At 46.5% G+C, this 19,024-nt stretch overlaps 1 protein-coding gene across 1 annotated transcript in view; it reads left to right on the top strand.

Moving 5' to 3' along the window:
* The first annotated feature begins 15,545 nt into the window (after nt 1-15,545).
* The window catches only part of SCRN1 (secernin 1), a 65,533-nt gene continuing 62,054 nt past the window's right edge, over nt 15,546-19,024 (top strand). The window contains exon 1 of the mRNA XM_062178595.1: nt 15,546-15,639. The gene's annotated coding sequence lies outside the window, so the exon portion shown is untranslated. The remainder of the gene's footprint in view (nt 15,640-19,024) is intronic.

Genomic DNA, 19,024 nt, shown 5'->3' with positions numbered 1-19,024 from the left:
GGAACCAATTTTTAGTCCCCAAGTTCATTATCTTCCTACTATCTTCTATTAATGAAAAATGAAAATTTGCTTTGAATCCCATGGGCCTAATTCCATCTTCTGTTTGCTCTTCTGTTGTCTTTGGGTCCTTATCCTATAAAGATGGTTTACTGGTTATCCCTGGCATGTGAGAATTCTCCCAGTGAGGGGTCGGTGTGGTGGCGTAGTGGTCAAGCTGCTGCCTTCCATGCTGGTATCCCGTATGAGCACCAGTTTGGGTCCCAGCTGCTCTGCTTCCAATCCAGCTCCCTGGTAATGTACTTGGGAAAGCAGCAGAAGATGGCCCAAGTCCTTGGGCCCCTGCACCCATGTGGGAGACTTGGAAGACGTTCCTGGCTCCTGGTTTCAGCCTGGCTCAGCCCTGGTCATTGCAGCCATCTGGGGATAGATCTTTCTGTCTCTCCCTCTCTCTCTCTGTCTCGCTCTGTAACTCTGCCTTTCAAATAAATCTTAATAAATTTAAAAAAATACAAAATCCCCTGTGATCCAGGAATGGCTTTGTTTTCACAGAATAATCTTAGGGTTAACCCTCAGCTGTCTCAGGAACAGCAAATAGTGAGATTCCAGGGATGTAGCATGGTTCTTTCATTCCTAAGAATTAGGAATGATTATTTCACTGTATTTATTATAGAACCCCAAACCTGGCTCCACTTACTCAGCATCCATTTAACCAATTGCTGGAACTTGGGTAATGGAAGAAAGTAGATATTTATTCTCAAAGTGCGCAGCAAGGAGTACAGGCTCTTATCACTTAATTCCTGGACCCCTTGGGGTGTTGAGGGTCAGGAGTCCTAGAGGTTGAAGCTGGGGTTGAGGGGTGCCCATGGCCCTTTGATTGGTCAGAGATAGGATGGCCATTGTGTTCTCTTTGAGCGTTTTGATGACGGCCAACTTGGCTCCAATCAGTGTGGGAGCTGTGTGCAGGTGGTAGTTACTTTTGCCCAGGGCCTGGGCTTCCTGAATAAGCCTTCAAGACAAGACCTGCTGTTAGGGTGTCATCTACAGAGGAGACTGAATGACCTCAGGAATCTTATGGTCTGGAACTCTGTGGGGACAGCCAGACCTAAGGCACCATGCTCTCAATTTAGAGAATTAATTCTATTAAAAGGTTGATCTGTAATCAATGAAGCCAAGGAGGGGAGCCCGAGAGACTGTGGGAGACCAGGGCCTGCTGGTATCCAGTACCTAGTGCCTACATCATGGGCACCCCACAGGCGTGGGCAGCCCTTGTTTCTGCCAAGGGCCTTTTGGGTATTTATAACGTAATTTGCAGGCCATACAAAATGATCAACTTAAAAATCAGCTTGCTATAGATTTATTGAATTTTTAGTCCCCTCTACAGCTGCCTTGGCAGGACCAGACCAAATGATTTCGAGAGCCTGATGCAGCCCACAGGCTGTACATTCTCCTGATAGGTCTGGTTTCACATACACTGATTTTGTACTGAATCATTCCTTACTTAAACATCCAGTTCTTGGGAAGGAGATGCGATGAAACCTTTCTTAGAGAAACCAGCTATCTCGTGAAAACTAAGAAGTTGCCATGGCTGCTTTCCTGATCGAAAGGGTTACAAGCCTGATAGAGAAGGCCTGATGCTCTGTGATGGGGAAGGCATGGTGCTCGTCCTCAGGTACGACTCTGCATGAACACAACCGGTGCTATCTATGGTACAGCAAGAAAAGTGAAAAGAATGTTGATTATTCAGCCACCATATTTCTTTATCTTGTGTGAATTTGTATTACTTTTCACCTAAATGTTTAGACCCAAGTATGTAATGAAAACAGTACAAAGATTATAGTTGCTTTTTAACATTTTCTGCACATTTTTGATTTAGCTATACCTTTTCAGCCTTCCATTAGTGGAAATAATCAGATATGAACTGTGACTTTATATGTCTACAATTTGATTTGATACTTCTTGATGTGTCATATTTATATAACTATGTTGTGATCCCTTTTTTTAAAAAAAAAGATTTATTTATTTATTTGAAAGACAGTTACAGAGAGGCAGAGAGAGAGACAGAGAGATGTCTTCCATCTGCTGGTTCACTCACCAGATGGCTGCAATGGCGATGGCTGGGCCAGGCCAAAACAAGGAGCCAAGAACTTACTCCAGGTCTCCCATGCAGGTGCAGGGGCCCAAGGACTTGGGCCATCTTCTGCTGCTTTCCCAGGCCATAGCAGAGAGCTGGTTTGGAAAAGAAGCCGCTGGGACTCGAACTGTTGCATTTTATGTTAGTATAACACAACCAGTTTTTCCTCTGGTTGGGACATTGTGACATCTGCCACCTATTGGTGTTGCTTTCCCATGATGATCACATCTCTTGGAATGGGATAGCTCTTCTGTGTAGAATACATTCTGTTGAAGACATTCCGGGCTTTTTAAGTGGTTTGTTTAGCAGCTAAATTGAATTAAGTGAGTAGTTAAATTTGTGGAAAGTAGCCAAGGAGTAGCAACATAAACACAAGGAGTTTTGCCTTTAAATAAGAGGCAGCCGGCCGGCTCTGTGGCTTAACAGGCTAATCCTCCGCCTTGCGGCGCCGGCACACCGGGTTCTAGTCCCGGTCGGGGCACCAGATTCTGTCCCAGTTGCCCCTCTTCCAGGCCAGCTCTCTGCTATGGCCAGGGAGTGCAGTGGAGGATGGCCAAAGTCCTTGGGCCCTGCACCCCATGGGAGACCAGGAGAAGCTCCTGGCTTCAGATCAGCGTGATGTGCTGGCCATGGCGGCCATTGGAGGGTAAACCAATGGCAAAAGGAAGACCTTTCTCTCTCTCTCACTGTCCACTCTGCCTGTTAAAAAAAAAAAAAAAAAAAAGAGGCAGCCTTTGACTTGTAGGAAAACAGGGACGAACATAAGAAGGTCCATGGCTCCTTGGGAATGGGCATTTAATTTTTCCTTATATTATTGTGGCTACATTTCATGAAGTATATACTCTTACAAGATTTCATGCATGCTTTTTTTTTCTTGCCACAGACAAGGCTTTCTGTTTTGTATCATAATCTTTTACGCAAATCAAGCAACCTACTAGAGTAAATTGATTCTTACATTAAGACTAAACAGCAAGTGTTCCCTGGGACTTTTTTCCTCACTTTATTACCATGGCAATCACGTCTAGCAAACTTTTAACTCTTTGCTGCTCACCTATTTCTTTTGACTTGAACAATGCTCAATGGTTTTCTAATATTTTGGGGGGACGGATATTTTATTTTTTATACGGATGAAGCACATTGGTTTTTCTTATAGTTCAGTACATTTTCATACATTCACAGAGTTGTGCAGCCATCAACACAATTAGTTTGAGAACAGTTCCCGTCATCTCACAAAGAACCGTTGTACCCATTAGTGGTTACTACCCAGTTCCCCCAACTCTCCTTGCTCTAAGCAACCACCAATCTGTTTCCTCTATGGTTTTGCCTGTTCTTGGTATTTTCTGATAATTCTTTAAAGTTGTTTATTTATTTGAAAGCCAGAGAGACAGATCTTCCATCCATTAGTTCATTCCCCAAATGCTCATAGTAGCCTGGGGTATGTTAGGCTGAAACCAGGAGCCTGGAACTCAATCCGGGTCTTTCATATGGATGACAAGGATCCAAGTATCTGAGCCATCATCTGCTGCCTCGTTAGATGTGCATTAGCAGGAAGTTGGAATCAGAAGTGGAGCTGAGGCTTGAACCCAGATACTCTGATATGAGATGCAGGTATCCCAAGTGGAGTGTTAAAAGCTGGGCCAAATGCCTGCCCCCCTCTGCTAACTTTAAAGCTTGATCCTTTCTTTGTATTCAGGGTAAACTAAAAGCTTGTCTGATACATTCATTGGATGGTAAAACAGTTCTCACTTTTAATTTTTATTTTAATATGATAGGTGCTGTTGGACATTGACCAATGAGCCAGAGGTGGGTCCTAGCCATAGGGTACAAGTCACCTCATTGTGCAGTCTGTCTCTTTGCACAGTAAGAGCCAGAACCAGGGTTGTCAGGGATATGGCAGTAATAAAAGCCCAGGCCTAGCTTTATGATTAAGGGTAGCAAGTCAATGAAAAGGAAAGTATAGAAAACTCAGGAAGTTAACTAAAACATTTCCATAGATTCCAAATTAGTTTCAGGTCTCTGAAGGGTAATTCATCTAACATGAAATAAAATGTTATCAGCTTATTTATTTTTTATACTTCCTGAAAATAAGACTGGGTTAAAAAAAGTGCTTTTTGTCTGGAGGCTGGGAAATCCACTGTCTCTCAAAAGGTGGTATCATGACTCCAGCACCCACAGCATGAGAGAAGTCTTCCCTTAACTGAACCCAAAATCCCTACAGCAATTTAGACAGTCTTCGGAACATGACGAACAGTAACCTCTATTTAAAGTCGTATGTAAAGGAAATAGTGGTGTTAAGATTGCAGATACCTGGGTGAGACTTCATCTATTAAAAAATGGTTTCAAGGGATGATGTGGTGGTGCAGCAGGTTAAGCCGCTGTTTGGGATGCCAGCATAACATATTTGAGTGCTTGTTTAAATCCTGGCTGCTCCACTTCTGAAATAGTTTCCTGCTAATGTGCCTGGGAAGGCAGCAGAAGATGGTGCAAGTACATGGATTCCTGCCACCCACTTGGGAGATGCGGATGGAGTTCTGGGCTCCTGGCTTCAGCCTGTCCTAGCCCTGGCTGTGGGGGCCATTTAGGGAAAGAACCACCAGATGGAAGCGCGCGCGCGCTCGCTCTCTCTCTCTCTCCCTCTCCCTGTATCACTCTGCCTTTCAAATAAATAAATAAATGAAGCTTTAAAGAAAGTGGCTTCAGATATCACTGGAGCCCTGTTTTAAAACTGCATAGGGGCAGGCGCCGTGGCTCACTTGGCTAATCCTCCGCCTGCCGCGCTGGCATCCCATATGGGCACTGGGTTCTAGTCCCGGCTGCTCCTCTTCCAGTCTAGCTCTCTGCTGTGGCCCGGGGGGGGGGGGGCAGTGGAGGATGGCCCGAGTGCTTGGGCTCTGTACCCGCATGGGAGACCAGGAGGAAGCACTTGGCTCCTGGCTTCAGATCAGCGCAGTGCTGGCCGTGGCGGCCATTTGAGGGGTGAACCAACGGAAGGAAGACCTTTCTCTCTGTCTCTCTCTCTCTCATTGTCTATAACTCTACCTGTCAAAAACAAACAAACAGACAAACAGAAAAAAAAACCAAACAAACAAACCCTGCATAGCGTGGGGTGTAAGATAGAAAAAATAGCAGCAAGGAAGGCTGAGGCTGGAACTCCCAAGTCTGGCCGTAGGGCCCTCCAGTCTGCTCCTTGATGATCACAAACCGTTATCAGCAGCTCCCCTTTCCATTTCAGTCCAATTAGCTAAACACACAAATGACTCACAGAGGTTTAGCTGCAAGTGTGAAGCATATGTAATGATTTGTTTTTATATCTATGTCCAGAACATTCACGAGCTTTATCTCATTTAAAAGTAATTAGGAACCATTCATTGAAATGACATATTTGAATAATTAAACTTATAAGCCCATCATCCAATGAAAAGGATTTTACAACTTCCTTTTGCTCAAAAACAATTGATGATTGTCTAAATTATACATCCAAAGGACTTGACAGATCATTTAAATTCTGAAAGTAACTTGAAACGAGGTTCCTACAACTTAAATTCTTTCTGTCTTGCCTACACTCAATATGGGCAGTAATTCTGTAAATGGATTTAAGGGTATTCTAAAGGTCTGTTACTATGGTAACAAATTCAGAAAACTAACCTCTTAAACATGGTTGTCGTACGATTAAGGCACGGAGATGACTCATGTTCAGTAGGGCTTTTCTTTCTCATCCATCCATGGCGTTCTTCTGGTGCCTTTCTTTGGTTCTTATAAGATTGTGACAAGCCTATTGTGCAGTGTTTCTTTCCCAAACGTAAGCGTCTCCGGTTCACCCTCGTGAGATTTGCCCAGTGACAGATCTTTTTTCCTCCTTCTACTATGGCACAGTAAAAGAAGCTTTAAATGGAACACACCTCTATGTGCTAAAAGCATTTCTCAATTACATACATGTACTCCAAGCTCCTCAAATCTAAGCATAGACTTTTTTAGACAACACCATTGATTAGAAAAGAAGGCAAAAATTGTCACCCATAATTGTTTTAAATATCTGAGTTCAGGTAACTTTCATTTATGGCCATTGTTTAAACTTGTTTACATTTCCTAATAACTAGATCAATGCATTTTATCTATGCATAACGCATACGGTACCCTGGCAGCAACATATGGTAAATGCATGTGTATACAGTCAGCCTGCTTATCAGAGGATTCTGCAACCTCAGATCCCACTAACCACAGATCGAAAGTAGTGGGAAAAAGTCACTGTGCCGAACATTTACAGATTTTTTCTTATTATCCCTTAACAACACTAAAAGCAAAGTAAAAACCATTTATATAACAATTACACTGTGTTATGTGTTATAAATAGTCTGGAGATGATTTAAGTATATGGGAGGATATTTACTGGTTATGTGCAAATGCCATACCATTTATATAAGGAATGTGAGCACGTGGGACTTTGGTATGGGAGGGGAAGCTCCCGGAAGCAGTCCCCAGTGGATATCTATGGATGACTGTCTTCTATACTTCATTTCCTTGCTTGCCTGTGAGTTCTGGAGCAGTGTGGCTTTGAGGTTTCTTTTTCATCCTATAGCAGTAGTGCCATTCCCAGCGCAGTGTTGGAGATACGTTTCTTGTTAAGATGGTATGAAGTTTTATAAGTATACTATGCATTTACAGTTCTTAAAATACTAGTTCATAAAAAAAAATAGTAGTTCTAGTTGAGTGTGTGTCAGGACACTGAGTTCCTTAGAGGCATTAAAGTTACTGTTCCATGGGGTGGGCCTTGTGGTGCAGCAGGTGAAGCCTCAGCTTGTGAGGCAGGCAAACAAGTTTGTCCCTGCTGCTCTGCTGTTCCTATCTAGCTCCCTGGGGAAGCAGTGGAGGATGGCCCAAAGTACCTGGGGAGCAGGACTGTGCTTCGGAATAGAAGGGAACAAGTAAGACAACCCAATAGTCACTCTGGGTTTTTGTTTCCAGGGAAGCAAAACAGCTTGAGAATTCACAGGAGGGCAAGGTAGCTAGAGTTTGCAGAGAGGAGAAACCTCTACAGAGACAGGATTCCACACAGATGGATGAGGGGCCCTTCACTCATGGACTGAACACCAACCTGTGCATTCCTGTGTGGGGGCTCCACCGGCCGGCATGGACAGCTCCTGAGGAGAGAACAGTTCGAGACAGTTCCCAGAGCTCAGGCAACCAACCAGAACCACCTTGGTGATTATAAGGAACATTTGTTAGAAACCCTAGGTCATAGCGCTAACGTAGTCACGTACTTAATGCCACTCTAGAGCTGTCCTAACAGTTTACAGTCAAAACTCAGATGGGTCAAGCTGATTCTTAAGTAACTGACTGCTAAAACAAAGCCCTACACCCTTTAAAGGAAAAAAAAAATTCATCACTCAACCACATAATATGCACTGTCTGGCAATCCAAATTACAAGATGGGAAAAGAAACAGGAAATGATCAGTAAAAATAGAAATTACAGAATTAGTCTGTAAAGAATTTTAAATGGCTATTAAATATAACTATGATCAGGGATTTAAAGAAAAATGCACATCTATGACAGGGATGGGTGCTATAAGAAAAATAAAGAGGTGAAAAGAGAGGGAAACAGAATACTGCTATAAATATTTTACTGATGATATTAATTGCGCATTAGAAACTGTGGACAAAAAGATAATTTGGACAAGGGGCCAGCACTGTGGCATAGCGGGTAAGACCACTGCCTGCAGTGCTAGCATCCCACACGGGCACCGGTTCGAGTCCTGGCTGCTCCACTTCCGATCCAGCTCTCTACTATGGCCTGGGAAAGCAGCAGAAGATGGCCCAAGTCCTTTGGCCCCTCCACCCACTTGGGAGACCTGGAGGAAGCTCCTGGTTCCTGGCTTTGTATAGGCATAGCTCCAGCCATTGCAGCCATCTGGGGAGTGAACCAGTGGATTGAAGCTCTCTCTCTCTCTCTCTCTCTCTCTCTCTCTCTCAGCCTCTGTATCTCTGTAACTCTGCCTTTCAAATAAATAAATAAATCTTTAAAAAAAACTTGGACAAATACCAAGAGAAAATATTCACAATGAAACATAGAAAGACTGAAAAAGAAAGAAGGGAGAAGAACAGCAACAGGACCCCCGGTGCCTGAGGAACAATATCACGTGGTCCAATATATGCGGAATTGGATCCCTGAACTTGGGAGGGTGACATTGCAATGGATAAAGTATTTAAAGAGATAATAGCCAGAAATATAAAAATTGTAAGCCTACAAATACAAGAAGCTCCATGAACCCAAAGTGGGATAAAAGGAGAGGAAAACATACAAAGATGCCTCACAATCTATTCCTCCAAACCTGAGACAAATAGACAAATCCTAAAAGCAGCCATAGAAAGAGAAGAGAGAAGAAAGATAATCAAACACAAACTTTTCTTCAGAAACTGTGCAAGTCGTCTCACAATGTATTATGAAAATGGAGGGGCCAGTGCTGTGGCATAGCGGGTGAAGCCACCGCCTGCAGGCTGGCATCCCATATGGGCGCTGGCTCAAGTCCCAGCTGCTCCACTTCTGATCCAGCTCTCTGCTGTGGTCTGGGAAAGCAATGGAAGATGGGCCAAGTCCTTGGGTTCCTACACCTGAGTAGGAGATCCGGAGGAAGCTCCTGGCTCCTGGCTCCTGGCTCCTGGCTTTGGATCAGTGCAGTTCTGGCTGTTGCGGCCATCTGAGGAATGAACCAGTGGATGGAAGACCTCCTCCCCCGCCCAGCCTCTGCCTCTGCCTCTCTGTAGCTCTGCCTTTCAAATACATAAATCTTTTTTAAAAAGAAAATGGAAAGTTACCTTTAAAATTTGGAAAGAATAAAGCTCTCAACCAAAAATTATGTGATCAGAAAAAATATCAAAAATAAAAATAATGACTTTGTAAAGATGAAAACAGAGTTCATCACCATTAAACTTGTACCTATAACAAATGATAGCAATATCAGTAAAGATGAGAGGGCAAAAAATGTGTACTATTGAAAATGTTTTGCATCATACTTTGAATTATTTAAAGACAGTGATTATATTTAAGATGTATAGTGTAGAGGCTAGTGTTCTGGCCCAGTGAATTAAGCTTCCATTGTCACACCAGCATCCCATATCACAGCACCAATTCAAGTCCCAGCTACTGTTTTCTATCCAGCTTCACGCTAACATGCCTGGGAAGGCAGTGGAAGATGGCCCAAGCACTTGAGGTCCTGCCACCCATGTGGGAGACCAGGATAAAGTTCCTGGCTCCTGGATTCAGCCTGGCCCAGACTTGGCTGTTGAGGCCATTTGGAGGAGTGAATCAGTAGATGGAAGATCTCTCTTCATCTCTTTTTCTTCCTCTCTCTCACTCTGCTTCTCAAAAAATAAAATATTTAAAAAATATTATACTGTAAATCCTAGGATAATTAATGAAATATATACTTGATCTTAGCCAGGACTGAAAACAATGATAAAAAATAAGAGGTATAGTTAATAAGCCAATAATGAATATAAAATAGAATATCAAAAAAAAGACTCCCTTCATTCTAAAGAAGGCAAGTAAAAAGAAAAAAAAAGTCACAAAGAACAGATTAGAAAGATTTTATATTTAAAATCCACTATACATGGGGCCGGTGCTGTGGTGTAGCAGGTAAAGCTGCCACCCACAGTGCTGGCATCCCATATGGTGCCAGTTCAAGTCCCGGCTGCTCCACTTCTGATCCAGCTCTCTGCTATTGCTTGGGAAAGCAGTAGAAAATGGCCTAAGTCCTTGGGCCCCTGCACCACATGGGAGACCCAGAAGAAGCTCCTGGCTCCTGGCTTCGGGTCAGCGCAGCTCCGGCCATTGTGGCCATCTAGGAAGTGAATCATCAGATGGAAGACTCTCTCTCTCTCTCTCTCTGCCTCTCCTCTCTTTGTAACCTCTGACTTTTAAATAAATAAATAAATCTTTAAAAAAAAGTCAAAGGCTGGGTGCAGGCATTGGTGTGGTGAAAAGATGCCACTTGGGATGCCTGCATTCCCACATGCAGAGTGCCTTTGTGTGAGTTCTGGCTCCCCTTACAACTCCAGCTTCCCCCTGATGAACGTTCTGGGCAGCCACAAATGGCGGCTCCAGTAGTTAGGTCCTTGTTACCCATATGGGAGCCCTGACTTCTGGATTTGGTTAGTCTCTGCCTTGGCCATTGCAGGCATTTGGAGGAGTAAACCTGCAGATGAAAGATCTCTGTTAGATGGTCTTTCTCTCTCAAATAAAAATAAATAAATAAAAATTAAAAAAAGAATTAAAAGGATTTTAAAAATATACCATGAAATCACTAATCAGTCTGCATAGGTATTAAACTAATAATCAGTACAATGATTATTACCAGAGATTAAAAATGGAGACATTTAAAAATACTTCATAATAACTCTAACTATGTATATACCCTCAAAATACAGCTTCAGAATATAAGAAGCAAAAACTGTCTGAACTGGAAGAAACAGGTCTGCAAAGATAATTCAAGATTGCAGGAATCCTCTCTTGGTAGCAGTAGAACAAATTGGAGAATAATCAGTGAAGACATGCAAAGCTTGAAAAATATTATCCACCGACTTAAAGTCATTGATTTTTATGAAACACTATACTCAGCATCAGCAGAACACATGGAACATTCACCAGGGTGGTCCAGAGCTGGGCCACAAGTCACTTGTCCATAAAATTTATTTATTTTTCATAAAATTTAAAGGACTGAAATAATACAGGGCATCTTCTGTGACTAAAGTAGGATTAAATGAGGAACTGTTAAGGAAGATATACCTAAAGGCTAAGACATTTGGAAATTAGATAAAATGTATATATTCACAGGGAATAAAAAACTCATATTCTATAAATAGTCATTCTATTTGAATAAAATATTCATGATGTCTTATAAGTTTCAATTTTAAATATAAATTGTATCATAATAGAATTATAAATTAATCACATTCTGTAAATTAAAAGTCATTCAATATACCCACTGGGAAAAGAAATATGAGAAATCAGAAAATATGAAAAGAAAATCATAATATGTGATAGGATGAAAATAGCTCCCTAGCAGAGATTTACTTCCTAATCCATGAAAGGGATGGATGTTGTTTTATATGACAATACAAAAGAGTTTATATATAATATGGCTAAATTAAACATCTTGGGGTTGTCCCATATTATCACAGGTATGCTTATGAGGGACATGTGACCACACAGACAGGGGAAAGCTATGAGAAGACAGAAGAGAGGGAGACTGGAGATGTGCACCCAGAAGGTTGAGTGTTGTAGCCAAGGAAGCTGGTAGCCAGCAGCTAAGACAAAATCAGATTCTGCTTTGCAGACCCTGGGGAAATGTGGTGATGGCTCTGACACCCATGTGGGACACCTTGAATGAGTTCCCAGATCCCAGCTTTGACCTGGTCCAGTACTAGCTATTGTGGGCATTTGGGGAGTGACCCACTAGATGGGAGGGCTTTCTCTTTCTCCCTCTCTCTCTTTCTCTCTCTCTCTTACCCCACTACCCCTCAAATAAATTAAAAAACTAAAACAAAGTCCTTGAATCTTATCTCCTCATACACAAGAATTAACTTGCTATGGATCATAGTCCTAAATACAAACACTAAAACTAAAGATTTCTGGATGCAAACGTAGGAGAAAACCATTGCCACCTTGAGGTAGGCCAAGATTTCTTAGGACACAAAAAGCAGTAATCATAAAAGAAACAAGTTGATAAATAGATATCATGCAATTGAAATCTCCTGTTCAAAAGACATTAATGAGATGAAAAGGAGAGATATGAACTGTAAAAATATATCCACAATGTATAAATATGACAAAGAACTTACATCCAGATACAAAGAATTATTATAATCTAAAAATAATACAAAATAAAAACACGAAATTTTAAAATTTTTTCCAAGACTTTCCAAAAGAAGATACAAAAGTCTAAGAAGTAAAGGAAAAGCAGAGGCTCACCATCAGTAGTCATCAGAAGAAAACAAATTAAAACCACCATGAGATACCACCACATTCACCAGAATGGGCAAAATTGAAAAAATTGACAGCAGCAAGGTTGCCAGAGATATAGAGCACCAGGAACTCTCACAGTGGTTGCCAGAATATAAAATGGTAAAAATCATTTGAGATAAGGTTTGCAGCTTCTTATAAATTTAATTATACATTTACTAAGTATTTACCCAAGAGAAGTAAACCTACACACACACAAAAACTCGTAGATGAATACTGGCAGCAATCTTATCCATAACTACTCCCGGTTGAAAACACTGCCATTGGTTTCTGGGGGAGTCGTCAAGCAGACTCCCCCACTGTGTTTGCAGCTGGCCTCCAGCATCAGCTCCTCCTGCCGCACCTAGAGAGTCACCCAGGTGGAAGCCGTGGCCAGGGCAGCTCACCTGCTGACCGCATGGATGGATAGGATGAGGGCCTGCCATATTGGCTCTGTGCAGGACATCCTGATGGACAATACTTGCTCTAGAATTCTCTGCCAGGTTGGCTGACTCCTTCCTCTGCTCAGTCCTGGTTCCACTACTTTTACAAGTGTTGATTCCTGTAAGTCCCTTATACTCAAAAACACCAGCTCACCGCCTGCCTCTACAAAGCCAGCTGGCACCACTTGGGATCTGCACATCCATCCTGGAGTGCCGGTGTTGGAGTCCTGGCCCTGCTTTTGCTTCCAGCTTCCTGCTAATTCACACCCTGGGAGTCAGCAGATGATGGCTCCAGCACTTGGGGCCCTGCTGCCCATATGGGAGGAGACCCTGATGGAGTCCTGGGGTCCTGGCTGTTGCAGGTGTTTAGGGAGTAAACCAATGGATAGAAGAGCTCTCTTTCTCTCTCTCTGCCTTCCAAATAATTTTTAAAAATTTTAAAATTCATCCAAAAGAATAAAAAATAGAAAACCCAGCTTATGATGAAGACCCAGACTGGCCCTCTGTTGGCTCGGTGACTGCTCACTGGAGTGGCATGTTCTTCTTCCAAAAACTCAGGCCAACCAATGACTCACGCTCAGAGTAAACTAAACACCTGTGAAATCACTTAGCAGTGATCCAGACTGGGGGAGCAGAGGTGATACATGAAGGAACACAATTCTGGCACTCCTCAGATCTGTCAGGATTGAATATTTTATAATCGAAGTAAAATTATTTTCATATTATAATTTGTAAACCAAGCCAGAACTGCTCTTCTTGGGCTGGGTCCCTAGGGGGATATTATGAGTATCTCCATGACACGGCACAAAAGCTGCAATCACCACCCTTCCACAGGCCTCCTCCCCCTTTTCCCAGCCTGGAAAAAAGAGGAATCTTTGCCCACTTCTATGGACTAAGAGGACATCTAGTGTATTGTTATTCATTAGCTCCTAAGTGTCTGCATGCGGCTGGCTGGAATATAAATGACCATGTAACAATTACGGGTTATTTAAGACCTTTTATTTTCCTTGCACGCCTGCTCATTCCTTGTGATTTATCTGCAGCTAAATCTCACTTGAGTGACAGCTACAACTCATGTGTTTGGTAGGGACCAGTGATTAAGGGCCCTTATGATATTTCTTGGTGTTCTCCATTTTTGTTGGAATGTTCTGTTCCCTTATCTCTATTTGCGTGGGTTGAATAGCAGCAGGGTCTGTCTCTGAGACAAAACGTATTGCTGCTGCTTAATAAATGTTAACAGTACCACGTGATAAGCTTCTCCATGGAGGCCCCGGGGAAAGCAGGTGCCTCTCCGTCCCCACCTGCTCCTGGGCTCCTTGCCTTGCAGCACCTGTGGCTAGGTACGGATGGCTCATCAGCAGGCTCTGAAGATTTCAAGCCGAGCAGGTAGGGAGACAGGCTCCCATATCCCCTGTGGAGGTCAAGGCTGCCACCACAGGGCGGCTTGGTGTGCAGTGCTGTCCTTATCACAAGCACTGACTCATGCTGGCTCCAGGAGGACACCGTGGCGCTTGCTTTCCTGGAGTGGTCACTTACTAGACATTCAAAACGCTGGCTCTGAGACGTCACTGTGCGAGAGGAACAACGAGAGGGCATGACACAGGGCGCCTGGCCTCAGCCCTGGAGACTGGATTTAGATGGTCCAGGCCGGGACGCAGCAGCAAGCCTGTTAGGGGTTTCTCACATTGATTATTTACACTCCCAGAGGGGAGATTCCTTGGCTGTTGTATCCTACACCAGTTCTCTCACCTGGCTATCCCGTGGCAGATGGCATCAGCATGGGCACACCATTCCAAAGAGAGCACAGCGACCCACATCCGGTCACCCACCTCTCCTCCCTGGAGGCATCTACTGTCCAGTTAGGGGGGCATTCTACACATCTCCAAGTGCGGGTACAAGCACACGCCTCGTGTTCTGCACCTAGGGTTTCTCCTTCTCTTTGACGGAGCATAGGTTGGCGGTCTTCTCTCAGTGCCTGGAGATTATCCCAGCATTTTCAGCAAGTGGAGTAGCATTCCATGACATCCATGTGCTGAAACTTATTTAAATGGTCCTCTGCTGGTGGGCATTGGCTTCCAATCTGCGCTGACACAAATAAGCTAGCAGTGGACGCCTCCCGCTCTTGTCATTACACATCCGAGTCAGGGTGCCTGTAGGATAAGTCCCAGAAGTGGCATTATTGGGCCAAAGCCTGTATCTATGCAATTGCTATTTTCACAGATATTACCAAATTGTCCTCCATGGAGGTTATAAAACTTTGGATGTTTGCTAGGGCTGACAGGTGGAAAATGCTGCCTCAATACCTGAGCTGCAGTTATGTGGGCTTGGGCATCTCTTCCTACGCCTGGGTAGCCTGGTATTGATTTATCAGGCGGGCTCTTATCTTTTCAGATGGTCTTTCCTTATTCATTTATAGAATGGAGAGTCTGTGTTCCAGCGACAGATGGACGGTCGCGGTCACGTCCGGGAGCAGTGACCTTGACATCCCCCCGCCACGCCCCTGGACGTAGATTTACTAACCTCGCTGTGGGTTTTGCTTTTGCTATTTGCTGTGGATGCTGGGCGGGCTGCTCTATTTGGGCCACAGACCGGGTACCCGGCCTGGAGTCCGCGCATCGGGCGACACGGCCCTTTAAACCCGGGGCGCGGACTCGGGCATCGCGGCCACCAAACAGCAGGCGAGGAAGCCGGGCCTGGCTCCTGAAAGCCAGGTTCTTTCTCCCTCTGGAGAGAGCCGCAGCCCGAGCGCAGAGGGAGCCCCGCGCGGCCCCGCGTTCCGCGCTCTCGGCAGCCGCGCCCGCCCGGGCCTCCCTCCCACCCCCCGAGCCCCCGCTGCTGGGCGGGGCGCGGCGCCCCCGGGGCGGTCACGTGGCCTGGGCCAGCTGTGGGCGGGGGGCGGCGGGCTGGAGCGCCCGGCGTCTGGGGAGGAGGCAGCGCCCGGCGGCCGCCTCCGCCACTGCAGCTGCAGCCGCTGATGTCGCCGCAGTAGCCCCGGGCGCCGCAGCACCCGCTCCGTCGGCGACCGCAGCGTCCTCACCGTAGCGCCCAGCCCGGACCCGCCGCCCGGCAGGTGAGCACCGCGGGTCCTTCCTGCCGCGTCGCTTCTCGCCGGGGATGCCCGCTCCACCGTCGCCGTCCCTCCCGAAGCCGAGTCTGGGCCCGGGGTGGCTTGGGCTCGGGGCTGCGGGTGCACCGCCGGGGTGGCGCCTGCCCCACTGCCCACACCCCGACCCCAGCCTCCCCCGAACTCTTAGAGCCCCGCACCCCCAGCCCTGCCCTGGGCCGCCTCTTCTGCGTCTCCTTTCCTTAGGCGCTGAGTTGCTGCCGGCTGCGGGGTGTGCCCGTGCGCCCGCACCCCGCGGCTTCTGGCTTTTGGGGTCCTCCCGCGCGCGCGCATACCTTCCCGGAGGCGCTCGCCTGACGCGCCGAGGGCTCGCGGCGGGCGCGGGGCTGCGTTCCCCGTGAGGCCGGCATCCGGGACTTGGCGCAACTTCCCCCTGGCCGCACGCGGGCGCTCTTCGGGGGTCTGCCCAGCCGCGCCTCGGGGCGCCCGCGTCTTCCCTGCCGCCGCCCACCGCGTGGCGACCTGGCCCGTGTGAGCTCCGCGAGGCGGGGGTCGGGGTCGGGGGGGGGGGTTGGGGAGAAACCCTGGAAGTTGAGACCTGTGGTCAGAACTCGGGTGGGTGTGGGGATGAACGAGGCCACGAGGCCCTCTGCGTCATTTGCCGACTCGACCTGGCACTGTCTTGGAATTTCTGTTGAATTCCAGCTTGCTAGTGCACGCCGGCTGCTAAGAGCTGTGTCCAGCTTTTTGGGGCGCGCGCGCGCGCGCGTGCCCGTGTTCACGGTGCTCTTGGCCGGCCGGGTAGAGCATCTGTGACAGAGAAAACCTGTGCTAATTCAAAATGGCAGCGTGGAAAATCGGGCCGGGCCCAAGCAGCGCAGCCTCCGCCCTCCGCCCTCCGCGGCTCCCGGCCTCGGTGGGAGTTCCTGAATGGACAGGGGGCATGCGGGAGACAGAGGCTGCTGGAGCTGGCCAGACTGTGGGGTGCTGCACGGTCCCGGCGGATGTTGGGGGGGAGCTGTGCTGATCAAAGGCTGATACAAACCGTGGTTAAAACTCTGGGAGTTTGGGCTGATTGTCTCCAGGCCAGCTAAAGAAGGCTGCGTGGCACTGAGGTCTGTCTGCTGGACGCCTGGGTGTAGCGGGCAAGCATCAGCGGGGAGCAGCCAGTGCACAGAGCCAATGCCAGGCCTGCAGAGCAGGTTTCCTTGGAAGGACAGGGGCAACACCGCAGGGAAGCGCCCAGGCACTGGGGAAATGGCACCTCTTTGAAAGGTGACTCATTTTAAGATTGCTTACCCTGCCTTGCTGCCAGCCATCTTGTCACTTAGGGAGGAGGAGGTTCGAGAGGAGGCAGGTGCTTGGGGGACCACCGGGAGAGGAATGTGAACCTTAAGGCTGGGAGGGGCAGGGCTGGCGGGCCCCCTGAGTCAGCGCGTGCTCTCATCCCCCTCCTCACTCCAGGCAGGTTGAATTTCCCAGCAGGGTAATGAACTACTAAGATCATACAGCTGGCTGGGAGTGAGGACCCAAACTCAGGTCCCTGAGCTCCCCAGTTCAGGACTCTCCCTGACACTTTTTTTTTTTTTTAAAGATTTATGTATTTATTTGAAAGGCAGAGATAGAGAAAGAGAGAGAGAGAGGTCTTGCATCCGCTGGTTCACTCCCCAGATGGCTGCAACAGCTAGGAGCTTCCTCCAGATCTCCCATGTGGGTTCAGGGGCCCAAGGACTTGGGCCATCTTCTGCTGCTTTCCCAGGCCATAGCAGAGAGCTAGATCGGAAGTGGAGCAGCCAGAACTTGAACCGGTGCCCATATGGGATGCCTATGTAGCAGGTAGTAGCTTAACCCTCTGTGCCACAACAGTGCCAGTTAACTTCTTAAGCCATGTCCACACTTTCAGGTGGTGAGGCTGCATTTATATATATATTTTTTTGACAGACAGAGTTAGTGAGCAGAGAGAGAGAGAGAAAGGTCCTCCCTTTTCTGTTGGTTCACCCCCAAAGTGGCCACCACGGCTGGCGTGTTGGGGCCGGTGTGCTGCACAGATCTGAAGCCAGGAGCCAAGTGTTCCCCCCCACCTCGCGGTCTCCCATGGGGTGCAGGGCCCAAGGACCCGGGCCATCCTCCACTGCACTCCCGGGCCACAGCAGAGAGTTGGACTGAAAGAGGAGCAACCAGGACAGAACCGGCACCCCGACCAGGACTAGAACCCTGGAGCGCGGTGCCGCAGGCGGAGAATTAGCCTAGTGAGCCACGGCGCCGGCCGAGGCTGCATCTATTTGTAAGAACCAAAAACCTAATCCCAGTCGGCGTCCTTGAGGCAAGAAGTGCATTCTTTGTAGCTGCTTGTGCTTGTGAGAAGCATTAGGCCAATTTCTGCCAATTTCTTTTGAAAAGAAACCAGAATGGGTCATGTACCTAATTTTTTAAATACTTCTGATTTTTAAGTAAAAGTAAATAAAGCTGTTTTAAAATAGCTTTGAAGCAAGCTGAATTCAGTGGTGTTTTAGAAAATTTGAATTTTTCGAGTCATGAGTCAGTGACCTGGGATCTGCTAAAACAGAACTTGAATTCATGCAGGAGAGGTAGATGTCTGGGGAGAAGTGGTGAGGGTATGGATGGTGTTTCCTCTGGGCATCTGTGCCTTCACAATCAGTAGGGTGCAGAGGGAGAAGGTGGTGGGAGGCAGGGAGAGGGAGGGTGACTTCAGAGAGTGGAGTGGTAGGAGATGTGTGTGTGTGTGTGTGTGAGTGTGTAAACTTGAGAGGGAGAGAGAGAACGCGCCAGATAAACAGAGTTCCCCCTCATATGTGGTTCATTCTCCAAATGCCCACAACAGCCAGGGCAGAGCCAGGCCGGAGCTGGGAGTCAGGAGCTCAATCCAGGTCTCCCTCGTGGGGTGGCAGGAACCCGCCTCCTTGAGCCATCACTGCTGCCTCTCAGGGTCTGCATGGCAGAAAGTGGCACTGAAACCTCAGCCAGGTGTTCTGATGTGGGACATGGGCTTCTTAGCTGCTAGACGGAACACCTGCTCTCGGATAGATTTTTGAATTGAAGATGGTTGTTGATGTAGCATACCATTGAAACATAATTTGCATAAGAGAATGTGTGTGAAAATAGGCCAGAGATATTTAAAATGACAAATTTTAAAATATATAACACATGTGATTTGTGTTTCTTGGCTTTCAATTAAAAAATAGAAGTAAGCAAAAATTATTTTTTTGAAAAGTCACCAATTTTTTTTTTTTTTTTGGAAGTTGAGTCCAGGTCTTTCCAGTTTGGCAGCCATTGAGCACCTGCAGTGTAGCCTGTCCAAAGAGAGATGTGTTGGAAATATAAAATACACACCACATTTCAAAAATTTAATATGAAAAAAGAATTTCAAATA

The sequence above is a fragment of the Lepus europaeus genome, chromosome 20 (assembly GCF_033115175.1).
Source record: "Lepus europaeus isolate LE1 chromosome 20, mLepTim1.pri, whole genome shotgun sequence".
NCBI classification, from domain to species: Eukaryota; Metazoa; Chordata; class Mammalia; order Lagomorpha; family Leporidae; genus Lepus; species Lepus europaeus.
Note: the sequence above shows the minus strand (reverse complement) of the source record. Positions and strands in the feature narration are given on the sequence as shown.